Source organism: Hemicordylus capensis, chromosome 2 (assembly GCF_027244095.1).
Source record: "Hemicordylus capensis ecotype Gifberg chromosome 2, rHemCap1.1.pri, whole genome shotgun sequence".
NCBI classification, from domain to species: domain Eukaryota; kingdom Metazoa; phylum Chordata; class Lepidosauria; order Squamata; family Cordylidae; genus Hemicordylus; species Hemicordylus capensis.
In genome coordinates this window covers 178392339-178406310 of record NC_069658.1, presented here as the reverse complement: position 1 = coordinate 178406310, position 13972 = coordinate 178392339, and the positions used below count along the sequence as shown (strand labels likewise).

Here is a 13972-nt window from a genome sequence, read left to right as displayed (position 1 = left end):
TCCCACGGTGACTTCCTGGGGTTCAGGGAGCAGGGGCACTGCGTGGCGTCGCTCCCCTTCCCACAATCCCCGGAGCTCTCAATGGAGCTACATCCGGGTGCGGGAACGCCCGACCGGAGCAGCCACTTGTCTAGGTGGCCAATCCGGCCGCTCAGCAACAAGCAACTGCTCGTGTGCGGCGAGAGCAGGCTAAGCCGCTCTCCCCGCACAAACCCTCCTGGCGCTTCACACTGATCATGTGAAGCATTCGTTATTTAGTAAGCAATACTGCTCAACTGCATGCTGTGAAAGGCTTCAGTTGCCTATTTCTACAGACCAAGCCACTGCCAGAGGCACAGGAGCAGACAAGACTGTTGGCAGCTGCGTGAAACAAGTAGGGAACAGAACAGGATAGAGTTAAGAACCATTTTTCCCTGGCAAGGCTTGTGTTCCTTTGTTAGTTTGAAGACAAGCACAAATTCAGTTGGTAAAACTTCTCCTAGCACTACATCTGCATGGGGAGGGGACACACAACACAATCCCTGATGGTAGAAACTCGGTAATAATTTGAGCTTTCTCCCTTGCTGCCCCTTATTTTATTCTATCTATCTATCTATTTATGTAACTAACATATTTTTATACTGCCCAAAACTTACGTCTCTGGGCAGTTTACAACAAAATAAAAACAGAAAGTAAAACATAAACAAAAAGTTTAAAACATTGCAACAATTTAAGATTTTTTAAACAATATTTTAAAACAGCATTAAAACCATTTTAATTAAAAGCCTGGTTGAACAGATGCGTATTTAAAGACTTTTAAAAAGCTGTCAGAGATGGGGAGGCTCTTATTTCACTAGGGAGCGCATTCCAAAGCCGGGCAGCAACAGAGAAGGCCTGTCCTCAAGTGGCCACCAGACCAGCCGGTGTCAAATGCAGATGGACCTCTCCAGATGATCTCAGTGGGCGGTGGAGTTCATGACGAAGAAGACGTTCTTCCTATGTACCCATAACCGAAGGATGCTCTTCCTACATTTTTGTTCCTTCTCTCCCTCTGTAGCCTTTCCCTGTGTCGAGTTTTCGACTGTAAGCTCCGCAGGGCAAGGGATCTATCAGCTTGTTTGCGACTCTCTAAACCACCACTTTGCACTTTGATGATGGTGGTGGTGGCGGCGGCGGCGGCATATAAGTAGCTCTGTTAAAACTCCAGGAGTCCTACCAGGAAGTAGGAGAGCATGACCTGATTCGGGGGCTCCAGTGAACTACTGTTCCTTGTCTTCGGAAAGTTTGGAAAAGTCGAGAGAAATAGCAGTTCGCTGGAGCACCCCAGCCCTCGCCGCCGAATCAGCTCATCGTGCGCTCTCTCCTGTCTCTAGCAGCCACCAGGCAGGTAAGCGGCGAGAGGCGGAGTTCTACCTGGTTCAGGTGCGGGGGAGGGAAGTACCTGTTGCCTTGCGAGTCACGTGCCAGGGGGAAAAGGAGGCGGTGTCGTTGTCCGGAACGATCGCTTGGTTGGAGTGAGCTCGGGGAGAAGGGCCCGCCTGGCGCTGGCAGAACAGGTGAGGGGGTTACTCGCCAAGTGTTCTGGCAATCCCCGGGGGCGGGCGGATTAGATCCCGTTAAGGCACCTGTTCGTAGGGGTGGGCCAACGGGCGTGCGTGGGGGGGGGCCTGTTTCTTCTTTCCCAGTCCTCCTCCGGAGTTGGCTTTCCTTTGATCGCCATGAATTGCACAGGCGAAGGGGGTGGGGGTCCCAGTCGCCCCATCACTAGCAACATGTATGTCTCCCCCCGCCCTCTCCCCCGATATCCGTCTCCTTTCTCCAGGCAAGCAAGGGGCCTTGCTGCTCGCTCGCACCATCGTCTGCCCTGGGCTTTCCTAAACACGAGGCAAAGAGTTAACTTGGGGTCTCTCTCTCTGTGTCTGTCTTAATACCCAGCTCTAGGGAAGGTCTCCAGTCCCCACTCTCCAACCTGGAGTTGCTTTCTGGGAATGTCTAATGATAAACAAGCAGGTGCCTGAAATAAACTCCAAAGGAGAGTCTTTGCCTCCGTGGCTGGGGTGGGGGAGAGAAGGACGCTTTATTGCCTTTCCCGCCTCCCTCTACTTCTTTTTCCCCCCTTGATAACTGGCAAGGAAAGCGAAGCAGCCTCTGTTGGCACCTTGGAAGAGGAGAAAGAGACGCGGCTGGGCCAACGTAGAGTTGCTGCTGCTCATTGGGCGATTCTTGCTGGGTTAACCATTGACCAACCTGTCTGAGTGTCCAGCAGTCTCGGCTGGGAAAATATGAAGGAGAGACACGATGGGCAGATTTTCTCGGGTGCTTCCCCTTCCCTGGCCCTGACTAAGTCTTGCAGCCGGAGGAGGGAGTTGCCCAGAAACCCGCTTGGGACTGCCATGGCTCTGAACTGGTGTCTTCCTGTTGTTTAGCCTAGGGGGCAGGCTGTCCTCAAGTGCTTGTGGTGCATTAAAAAACAAAACTAGAGTTCCCATGGTCCACTGGTGTTTCTTTACGTTGGCAGAGTGGGACTGCCTACTCGGGATCTCTTCTGCCGGGGTGGTTGACCTGAGACTCACCAGCTGCTGTTGGACTACAACTCCCATCATCCCCACTTGCAGGCCAGGAATGCTGGAGTTGTAGCCCAACGGAGAGCCTCGGGTTGGCTACTTCTGCTTTAGGCATAGGGAACAAGTGATCTGGTATATTCATTCTTCTTTTCAAGTGTAAGAAGGGCCTTGCTGGGTTAGATCAAGGTCCAACATTCTTTGCAAGCATCCTAGCAACCAGCACTAGGTGGTCCCCTGGAAATTGCTCAGTGGAGTGTGATGTACTTTCTGCCCACCCTTGGTTTTTGTGCAAGCAGGACGTGGCTCTTGCATAATTTAAAAAATGTACGAAGAAAGAATGTAATCGGAGAAACTCTGCCCTCCTTTGCATCTGATTTCTTATGGAAGGCAAATGACATTGTTTCTTTCTTCACCTGGAGAGTTGGTCATAACCTTGTGCACACAATTAAAGTTGCCAAACAAAAGAAAACTTGCATGCTTATGTGACTAAACAGCAGCTTAGTATGCATTGAAGTTGTTCACAGCATAGAAATAAGCATAATTGTCTGCTAAATATCTGCTATTAAAGGCGCAAGAGCAGAAGCTTGTGAAAACGGTTGTCAGCTGTATGCACAACGTAAGCTGTCTTTTAAAAAATCCTTCCTGCATTCATGTTTGTCTTGAATTCATGGAAGCCCTGATCAGAGTAATACTGGATTGCCAAGTTTTGAAGGCATTGTGGGTGAACTGTTTAATATTGTTGTGCTTGTGGGTCTTCCTCTGACTTGACTAGACTTGTAGTGTACCTTGCAAATTTGACAGAAGGAAGCAAGATAACTGTATTTGTTCTGGTAGGGCTTCTGTGCCACTAACAGCTGGAGACTAGAAGAAATCCAGCAGATGAAGTCTCTCCGCATTAGCTGTACCTGTATTTCTGTGCTTGGAAAAGGTTTACCTGTTGAATGCCTACTTGTATTGCTTTTGTTAGATACAGGATTGGCAGCTCTAGGGTTCGTAATGTTCATTTCCTCACCTAGATTATCTATCAATCATAGATTGGCTTGGACCCAGGGTATTTAAGAGAATGTCTTCTTCATGAACCCTGCTGCCTCTTAAGATAATTGGGGGAGGTCCAGTTGCAGTTGCCAGCAGCTCACTTGGTGGTCACCAAAAACCAGACCTTCTCTAGGCTTGCCCCGAGGTTCTGGAACACACTCTCAAATGAAAACGGATTCTCCCCATCTCATTTTTCATTTTTAAATGACTTTTGAAAACACACCTATTTCATCAGGCTTTTTGTTTACGATAATTTAGAGTTGTGAAGTTTTATTTATGGTAGTTTTAATCTGTTTTATATGATTCTTATGTTTTAATTGTTGGTTGTTTAAATTGTAAACCACCCTGAGATTTTATATAGGGTGGTGTATAAGTGTGATAAATATCATGCCTTGGCATGTTATACCATGTTCACATCTGCCTGAAATATCAGATTCTCAGAATTTGGTAGGGAGCAGTCCCTCCCCAACCACAGGGGCTCTGTTCCTGGAAACCCTCGCAGTAGGTGAGACATAGGCTTTAATGGGAAATGGCGGGTAGGGGAATCGCAAGATGGAAAGTACCCCCAAATACAAAAAAGTGAAAAAAAATTCCCCAACCCCCAGAAATGACCCTGACCCTCGGAATGACCCAGTGACCCCAGAAATTGGCCCTCCAAACCACCCAAAATGTGAAAAAATGGTGCCAAACTGCAAATACTTGGGTTGCGGTTGCTGAGGGTGGTGACAATTTTCCAATCACGGATACTCAAATCCACGATTGGCAAACCTGCAGTAGGCGAGGGATGACTGTATATTGGAAGGAGATACATAGATTCAGCGGGATGCATGCTTCAGTACTAGGTATAATTCATAATTATTTACATTTCATTTACATTACATTTCAGTGACTGGCTGATAAAGTGAGATGATGGGATACATCAAGCCTCCTTAGCTATTAGGCAGATACACATAGTGAATATGTTGCAATTAGATGTTAGTTGCTCAAGGACTATTTCATTCTATGTTTGTTTTGGAAAGAAAAGCTCAAAGGTTGACTATCTGTGTGTATTCGAGGGCAGGTCCAAAGCATGTCGGTTGGTGCCCAAGGCAGAAAATCTCACACTTGTTAACATGGAGTACAATCCACCAGGATGTCCTGTGCATGATACAGTAATGTTTTTACATAGCTCCCATTCATATCAATGGGACGTGCACAGAAGAACTCTCCAGTGGATTTGTTTGGCACCCAAACTCTGCCATCGGAAGTGGCCATCCTGCTTTGTCTTATGGTACGGTCACCTTGATTGGATTGCTTACTTGGTTAGTCTACACAGGAAGAAACTCCGAACCCATCTTGCAAAATTATAATCGCATGGCTTACATTCTGCTCAGCGATCTGCGTGTCTAAGCGACAGGCGAGGTTGCTGCTTCGGTGTGGCTTGCGAAGAAGGGGAGGGCTCTGTTACTACCAAGGAGTGCATCTAGCAATGGGAGAAGCAGTGGGAGTTCAAGGAGACACTCCTTGGTAGCTTTGATGCTTCCCTGCCTTTGCAAGCTGTGCCAGAGGGGTTTACAGGGGAGCGGAAGAGTATACTTTGCTTGTCACTTATCCAGGCAGCTCACTGCACAGTATGTTAGGGATGTACATGGAACCGGATCCATGCACTCCCAGGAGGCAGAGAGGGTGCCTCCTACCTGCCAGCCCCCACCCTGCTAGCCCCCACCCTGCTGCTTTTCCCACACGTTGACCATTTGCATGGTGATGCTGAATGGGGCTGTAAGGAGGAACACTGCAGGCCCGCACCCATACTTTTTGGAAGAGTGCCGGCGGGGGAAAGCAGTGGGGCAGGGGCTGGCAGATAAGAGGCACCTTCCCTGTCATTTAAAGCAACCCACCCGCCCTCCAAACTGTTTTGAATGCTGGGTGACGGAACCAGTTTGGCGCTCCAGAAAAGGGGCACCGAGCTGGTTCTGTGCACATCCCTAGAATATGTAAGTCATGTTATTATCAAAATAGTAATTGCTGGACCCTCCTTGGGGGTTGTCTCTCAATAATGATAAAGCTAAAATGGCACAATTCCTTGGCTGATGTATCCTGGCTTCCATTATACCCATGTATCACCTAGAAATTTCTTTGTGCTGTCTGTCATTAATTAAAAATAGATTTGTAGGCCATCAGTTCTCTCTTTTTGTTAGCATTGGTCCTCTTGGCAATAATTTTACATACAGAGGGTTATGTATAGTTCTGCTGCTTGCAGTTTCTGGGATTATCGTCCAGCTGTTTTGCAACATTTGTGGGGGCCAGTATCTGTTTCTAGTAAGCACTGTTCCCTCTAAGAGGGATCCCCAGATGTGTTTGAATACAACTCCCAGAAACCCCAGCTGCAGTGGCTTTTGCTTGGGGATTATGGGAGCTGTAGTTGTCAACATCTGGGAATCCCTCTTCTAGGGAACATTGTGCCTCATAAACTCGACTGTGATTTCCAGCAAGATGAAATAAGTTTATCATGCATGCATTGGCAGTAAAGTCTGTATCGCCTCCCATTTGACAGATGACGTGCAGAAACTTGCCAGAGGTCATGAGAATGAGTTGGCCACAAAGTTGTCTATATGACCTAGACTTCTAGCTGCCAAATCATGATCCCGGAAGGAAGGAATGGAGCTCTGAGTCAAGATGGGTTCATAACTGCAGACTCTGCCTAAACTCCAGGGAAACTAGTTCCTGGTTGCTCAACTTGAGATTCAAGGAGCAAAGGAAATAAGAGTCAACGTGAGTCCTGCTTGAAAGGTAGTGGCTGACATGATGAGGAAAATCACTCAAAGCAGTCCTGTTGAAGTTTTAATTTCAGTGAGACTACATTGAGTGATTTTCCTCATCATGTCAGCCAGTAATTCCTCACCAGACAATGGGAGACATGAACAACAAGCATGTATGGCAGGTGGCATTTGAAATTTTCAGAATGTTTTTGACAAAGCCTCTCACCAAAGGATCCTGAGGCTTATCTGTGGGGACAAGGTGAGCAGAATTCCTACGGCTGAAATCCTAGGCACTTTTCAATAGGGAGTAAATCTCACTGAACTCGCTGGGGCTTACCTCTGAGTAGCCACAGCTCTAAAAAATGCTGTTATTTCCTCCTTCACTGCTCTTTGCTGCTGCTCTCTCCCAGCACCCCTCCTTTACCTTCTCAATCTCTCCTCCTTTCTCCCAACGAACTTGTTACCCTTTTCATCCTTCAGCCAGGCCTATGTATCCAGAGGGCATCCTCCTCTAACTTGAAAGCTGGGCTTAATTCACTTACAGAACTCAGCTACCAAATGGCTATTAGCTTAGATATAGGTTTGCCAGAGATATGAGTTTGGGGCAGTGTACGAATATAATAAAGAAATACAAGCTGAACCCACCCACATTTGTATTCAGCAAATACAAGCTGAACCCATCTATGCGCTGGTGCACTTGGCCTTCCCACCCCCTCAGTCAGCCTTCCCCACCCCAGAGACTTGGCGGGGTGGCAGAAGGCCCCCTCATTTGGCCTCCCCCACCTGAGACTTCACTCAGCCATCCCTCCCCCCCCCGCTCACCCTTTGCTCACTGCTCAGCAGCTGCTTTCCCCTGCCCACTCACTCTTTGCTCCCCCGCCGCTCGGCTGTTACTTCCTCCCCCCGCCGTTCACTGCTCACCCGTTCCTCCTCGCCCCGTTCGCTGCTCGGCAGCTTCTTTCCCCTGCCTGCTCGCCCATCCCTTCCCCCTGCTCACCGCTCGCCCTTGGCCCTCGGCCCCCGCTTGGCAGTTGCTTCCCCCTACTGCTCGCCGTTCACCCATGCCTTCCCCCCACTTGCCACTTGGACTTTGTCCCCTCCGCTCAGTCCTGTGTCCCACCTCCCCACCCGCTTTAAGCCGCCCCATGGCGGTGGCGGTGGAGAGGATGGGCAACAACGGGTCGTGGCTGCAGTGGGGGTGGGGCTTGCCACACATGACCGTAGCATATTAAATAGATAGATTAGCTGGAAACTAGAGGGAACACCCATGTGCAGACTCAGGATGCCTCCAGGCAGGTCATCACCTCTGAGCTTTTCTTTCCAAACTGTATACAAGAATGGAACAGTCCTTGAACAACCAAAGTATAACTGCAACAGCCAGTATTCATCCATTGTATCTAGTTAATAGCTGAAGAACAACAGAATCTTAGAAGAGAATTTTGGAGCTCTTTTAGTCCAACCCCCTCCTCAGTGCAGGAAATAGGGCCGGCTCATCCACTAGGCTGACCTAGGTGGTTGCCTAGGGCCCCAGTTATTGGGGAGTGGGGGTGGGCACCGCTGTCCCCACCATGAATAGCCTCCCTCTGAATGGTGGCTGGGGCAGTGAGGAAGGGAATGTTACCTTCTAAAATCCGCAAGGCTACCCCTGCCACCCTGCGCTGCTGCCCAGCTCTGCGTGAAATCGGCTCCTGCCACATGCTCCACCCTCCCCTGGCCGATGCATGTGTGCAGTGGCCATTTAATATGCTAAATCATTGTAAACCGCTTAGAGAGCTTCGGCTATAGAGCGGTATATAAATGTAAGTGCTATTGCTATTGCTATTGCTATTGCTATTGCTATTAAGGAGTCAGCCCAATTTAATGTTGAATGTGTGTGGGGTGGGGGAGTGCAATAGGGCAAGGGGAGACAGTTGTCTGGGGCCCCACTGCCTTGGGGAGCCCCCCAGAGGCAAGTATCATGACTGACCCCCAGCCATGCACCCGCCCGGGCTTCCTTCAGTTGTATTCATCCTCTGAAATTGATGTGTGTGTTCAGACCTGGAGTTACCAGAACAGCATGTCTTTCTTTAGTACCATTAAATGACTTGCATCGTCCACAATTTACAAAACTTCTTAAAAAAATAATTTAGGATGATGTTCTATTGTGGCACATAGGAGATATTTACTATGCTTTTTGTTACCACTATTCAGCCTCATTTAAGATTTCTTTGCTTCATGAGCTGAGCTTCAGTGAGTGGGGGGGCTTTAAAAATCTTGTCTCTGGGCCCACTCCAACCTTGCTATGCCCCAAACCCTAGGGCCGTCCCTGGCAGGAAACTGCTACGGCATCCTGGACAGAGAGCTATCCAGCTGCTGCTTGAAAACCTTCAGCAAGAGAGAGCCCACCGCTGTGCGAGGCAGACTCTTGCAGCTCTTACAGTAAGGAAATCCCTCCTAATGCCTTGGTTGGATCTGCTTCCTTGTAACTTGAGCTCACTGGTTCTAGTCCTGCCCTCAGGAGCAACAGAAAACAAGTCTGCTCCTTCTGTGTGACAGCCCTTCAGATATTTGAAGACAGCAATCCTGTCTCCACCCCTTTCCCAGGTTCTCCTCTCCAGGCTAATCATACACACAGAGGACTGCCATGACACTTGCCTCCTAGTTGTAACTTTCCCAGAGGCATCTGGCTGACTGTTGTTCGGCACAGACTGTTGACCTAGAGAGATTTTTAAATCTGATCTTGCAGTGCTATTCTTGCATCACTTCTGCCACCGCTTCTTTTATTTCTACTTTCTTTATGGAAGAAGGGAGGGTGAAGGGTCTTGTCTTGTAATTTTTCTTGTAATCTTTTTCTTGAACGGCACAGTAGCCACACAGATGGTTCCATTTGGCCTGAAGCCCCTTTATATCAAGCCATACAGTTGCTCCATCTAACTCGATATTGGCTCCACCAGGGCTGCACAACTCTGGCTCTCCTGCAGATTTTGGACTACAACCCCCATAATTCCGGACAGTTGGCCACTGTGGCTGGGGATGATAGGGCCAAAGTCCACATGCATTGGATGATAGTGCAAAAATAGCTGGAGGGCCCAAGTTGTGCAGCCCTGCTTTATACTGACTGGCAGCAACTTCCCAGGGTTTCAGGCAAGGTCTCTCCCAGCCCTACCTGGAGACGCCCGGAGTTGAAATTGGGACCTTCTTAATGCAAAGAAGATACTTTACCACTAAGTTATGGCTCCATCCTTCCTATGGGAATGTCTGCTATGGAATGAGAAGATACATAGGTCCTTTTATGGACAGCAAATTATAAAGACTGGAAATGAAAAGCAGGAACAAATAGACAATTTTTCATGATGGTCTGTTAAGAATAACATCTGCCCAGGGCCGGACTGGGGGCACTGAGCGGGCGGTGGAATGTATGTGGAGAGGGCGCTGAGTTTTGAGCAGAATAGGTACTGAAGGGTGGGAGTATTCATTGATGCCAAGTGCTGTGGGGCACACCAGGAATATGCCCTGTTGCCCTGTGGGCCAGTCCGAGCCTGTGATCTGCCTTACCAGGTTCCCTGTCGGAGTGTCTGATCATATTGAATGTGTGTACTTAAAGGTTGGGGAGCAGGAATGGATTGGGGCTTCTGTTGGTGTACCAATCACCCCATTGACCAACAGAGTCCCTAACTGAGCTGACAGACTTGGTCTTGGGTTTGGCGTTGGAATCTCCCAGGCTTGTGGTGGTAGGGCACTTCAGTGTTCATTTTGGGACCAATTTGTCTGGGGCGGCTCGAATTCATAGCGGCCATGACAATGATCGGCCTATCCCAAGTGGTCTCGGGACCGACGCACGTTGCTGATCACATGCTTTATCTGGTCTTTTGTTCTGATCAGGGTTGTAGTCTGTGGATCGGGTCTCCTGTGATTTCCCCATTGCCATGGACGGACCACCATCTGGTTAAGGTTGGACTCGCAATCACATCCCACCTCTGCAGGGATGAGGGGCCTATTGGGATGGTCTGCCTGAGAAGGTTATTAGATCCAAAAGGATTCCAAGAAGTCTTGGAAGGATTGAGTGATTCTGTTGATGCTCGGGTGGAGAACTGGAACAGCAAACTCTCCAGGGCAGTAGACATAATCCTCCTAAGCATCCTCTCCAACCCACTTCAAAACTGGCCCCTTGGTATACGGAAGAACTACAGGAGCTGAAGCAGCAATGTAGATGACTGGAGCGCAAGTAGACAAAGACTCTACTCAAATCTGACAGATTGCAACATAGAACACATTTGAAAACCTTTGCCACAATATGTGTGGCAAAGAAGCAGTTCTTTTCTGCCCGCATTGCATCTGCAAGCTTGCATCCAACAGAGCTGTTTAGGCTTGTGAGAGGGCTAATATATGCTCCTGCTCCCTTGAATTGGGAGCCATCAAGTACCCACTGCGATGTTTTAAATGAGTTATTTGTGGATAAGATCTCTCGTATTTAGGCCGACTTAGATCCAGACTCCACAATTATTACAGAGTATAATGTGAAGGTGTCCAGCAACTCCTATTATGTGGCTAGGCTGGATCACTTTCAGTTTGTGACTCCTGATGAATGTGGATAAAGTTAAACTGCTTGGAATGGTGCAGCCTACCACCTATTCTCTTGACCCTTGTCTGACATGGCTTATACTATCTGGCTGGGAGGTTGTTGTAGAATTTATAAATGCTTCTCTGTGGGAGGGCAGGATGCCTTGCTGTCTTTAGGAGGCAATTATTAGACTGCTTGGGAAGAAGCTTGCACTGGATCCCTCAGAGTTAGGAACTATAGGCCTGTCTCCAACCTTCCATAGTTGGGCAAGGTAATTGAGAGGGTGGTGGTCTCCCAGCTTCAAGCAGTCTTGGAGGAAACTGATTATCTAGTTTTGTCCATTTGCATGGTCACACAAATTTATTTATTTATTTATTTATTTATTTGAAACAATTACTGCAGCGCCCACTCCGAAGACTCCGAGCGGTGCACAAAAACATGCAAACAAGGCAACATTAAAAATTACATTCTAAATTAAAAACTAAAGTAACTAATAAAAAACAGATAAGCGCCAGCGTGGTGTAGTGGTTAGAGTGCTGGACTAGGACCGGGGAGACCCGAGTTCAAATCCCCATTCAGCCATGAAACTAGCTGGGTGACTCTGGGCCAGTCACTTCTCTCTCAGCCTAACCTACTTCACAGGGTTGTTGTGAAAGAGAAACTCAAGTATGTAGTACACCGCTCTGGGCTCCTTGGAGGAAGAGCGGGATATAAATGTAAAAATAACAATAACAATAAACTACAGGGTAAAAGCCTGGTGAAAAAGAAAAGTCTTCAATAGTTCCAAAGGAGTGGGGCAGCAACCGAAAAGGCCCTTTCCCAGTTCCTCGAGCCCCGAACCTCTCGGAAATCAAGGACCATCTGAGACAATCTAACCGGAAGTGATGTAACTGGAAAGGGAGAGGCATGCCTGTAGGTAGACAGGCGCCAAGCCCTGCAAGGCTTTAAAGGTCAAATCCAGGACCTTAAATTGAACTCGGAAGCGAATAGGCAACCAGTGCAATGACTGCAGGAGAGGTGTAACTCTGTCATATTTTCTGGTACCCATGAGTAGGTGAGCTGCTGCATTCCAGACTCACTGTAGCTTCCCGGTCGTCCTCAAAGGTAACCCTAGATAGAGAGCATTACAATAATCTAAGCGGGAGATAACAAGGGCGTGGGTCACTGTCATTAATGCCTGCCGATCAAGATAAGGGCATAATTGGTGAATCAGTTGAAGCTGGGCAAAAGCAGTTCTGGCCACAGCCTCCACCTGCTGTTCAAGCAGGACGCACAAGTCCAAAAGGGCCCCCCCCAAATGAACAAGCTCCTTTGGGGGCAGCGCTACCCCATCTAAAACAAGGTTCACATCCAGCTTTGGGCCGGTACGAGGGCTGAGTAAAAGTAGTTCAGTCTTAGTGGGATTCAGTCTGAGCTTATCTTGATTCATGCAGACCTTAACAGCTTCCAGGCATCGAGTAAGCACAGAAACAGCATCCCCAGAATGGTCTGGGATGGCGATATACAAATATACCTACCAGATTCCCCTTTACAAGCATAGCCCCTTGGACCAGGTCAAGCTGATTCGCTCAAATAGACTAGCTATTTGACTGAACCAGTTCACAGACTGGCGGTCCAGGTTGAACTGTAAAAATCAGTCTGCACGCACCCTTAGCAGAGTCCAGGATTAATGAGGAAAAAACCTTTAGGGATTGTACAGGTCAGGAAGCTGGATAAACAATCAGTGGGAGCAACAGAACGCAATAGTTAGGAACATAGGAAGCTGCCATATACTGAGTCAGACCATTGGTCTATCTAGCTCAGTATTGTCTTCACAGACTGGCAGCGGCTTCTCCAAGGTTGCAGGCAGGAATCTCTCTCAGCGGCAACGTACTGTATGCTTTGGTAGTTTGTTGGTTCAATAAAAAAATCTTGTCCTATTAAAAAAAAATCAAAAAAATCTTGTCCTATCTTGGATAAGCCAGGGAGGGAACTTGAAACCTTCTGCTCTTCCCAGAGCGGCAGCTCCATCCCCTGAGGGGAATATCTTATAATGCTCACACTTCTAGTCTCCCATTCGTATGCAACCAGGGCAGACTCTGCATAGCTATGGGGACTAGTCATGCTTGCTACCACGAGACCAGCTCTCCTCATTCAGGAATGTATGCCCAGTAATGCAATGAAAGGAAGATGCAGGAACTTTCACAAACTTTGCAGGCTCACACGCAGAGCTGGTTCAAAATCTAATCGCCAAAGTTTTATAGCTGCATCCCTTGTAAACACACACCAACTTTATGCTGGTTTAAGTAAGACTTTATTCAGAAGCTACTCAATTTGTCTCCTCCCTTTTTTTCTGACTCCACCCCCCACACTCTGCAGGATCCCCAATGGTACAAATGTACAAACAACAGAACATAACATATTTCTAGATAGAATGCAACAGTTTCACAACAAATGGAGCACCAAATCAAGCGGACCTCAGTTGGTTCATTTTTCCTGTACACTTAGGTTCCTTTTCAGAACCACATTTCCCGCGATTCTTTTTCTGGTAGTGCTATACCATCCAAATGGTTCTTTTACTGGGTCAGCGAGCCAAAGAACATCACCAGCGGAGAAGTTTAAAAGGCTTTATTATTTGCTCTGCAGAAGCAAAGGTTCTGGTCGGCTATTGCCTAAATTCCAGAACCCCGAGCATCATTTACAACAGACTTTTATACTTTACAGATCACGTAGGCAAGTAATTACATGATGATTACATTATCTCACTTGTAGGTAAATAATAACAATAGAAATTGCTGAGGAGATTCCGATGATAACGGTTGAGCTACAGAGGAAGTCTCAGAGATAACAGTTGGGGCTAGAGAGGAAAATCCAGAGATAACCTTTAATTAAGTTCTTATCATATAGTGTGTTTTAAACCTCTCAGTATGAAATTCGTTTTCTGAGTATATCAATTCCATCCTTTTCTTTTGTGGAAGCTAATTCCTTAGCCCCTTCTGGTGCAATGATATCTTACCTGGGGCATGGTTTCCCTTTTTATACATATCATCGCCCGGTTCAGACAGTGTGGGATCCATTGTATACAGCAACAAGTGATGATTAAAATACAAATTATTGGCAAGAGGAACAACATCAAT

General features: G+C 47.6%; 1 protein-coding gene across 4 annotated transcripts in view; it reads left to right on the top strand.

The window, feature by feature from the left end:
• The first annotated feature begins 1091 nt into the window (after positions 1–1091).
• CRB3 (crumbs cell polarity complex component 3) overlaps positions 1092–13972 on the top strand; it is a 43513-nt gene continuing 30632 nt past the window's right edge. The window contains exon 1 of one of the 4 annotated variants that reach the window (XM_053298627.1): positions 1092–1366. The gene's annotated coding sequence lies outside the window, so the exon portion shown is untranslated. Of the gene's footprint in view, positions 1367–1407; positions 1536–2132; positions 2173–13972 lie in introns of those variants that run through there. The other 3 variants (XM_053298624.1, XM_053298623.1, XM_053298626.1) reach the window with 3 other exon arrangements.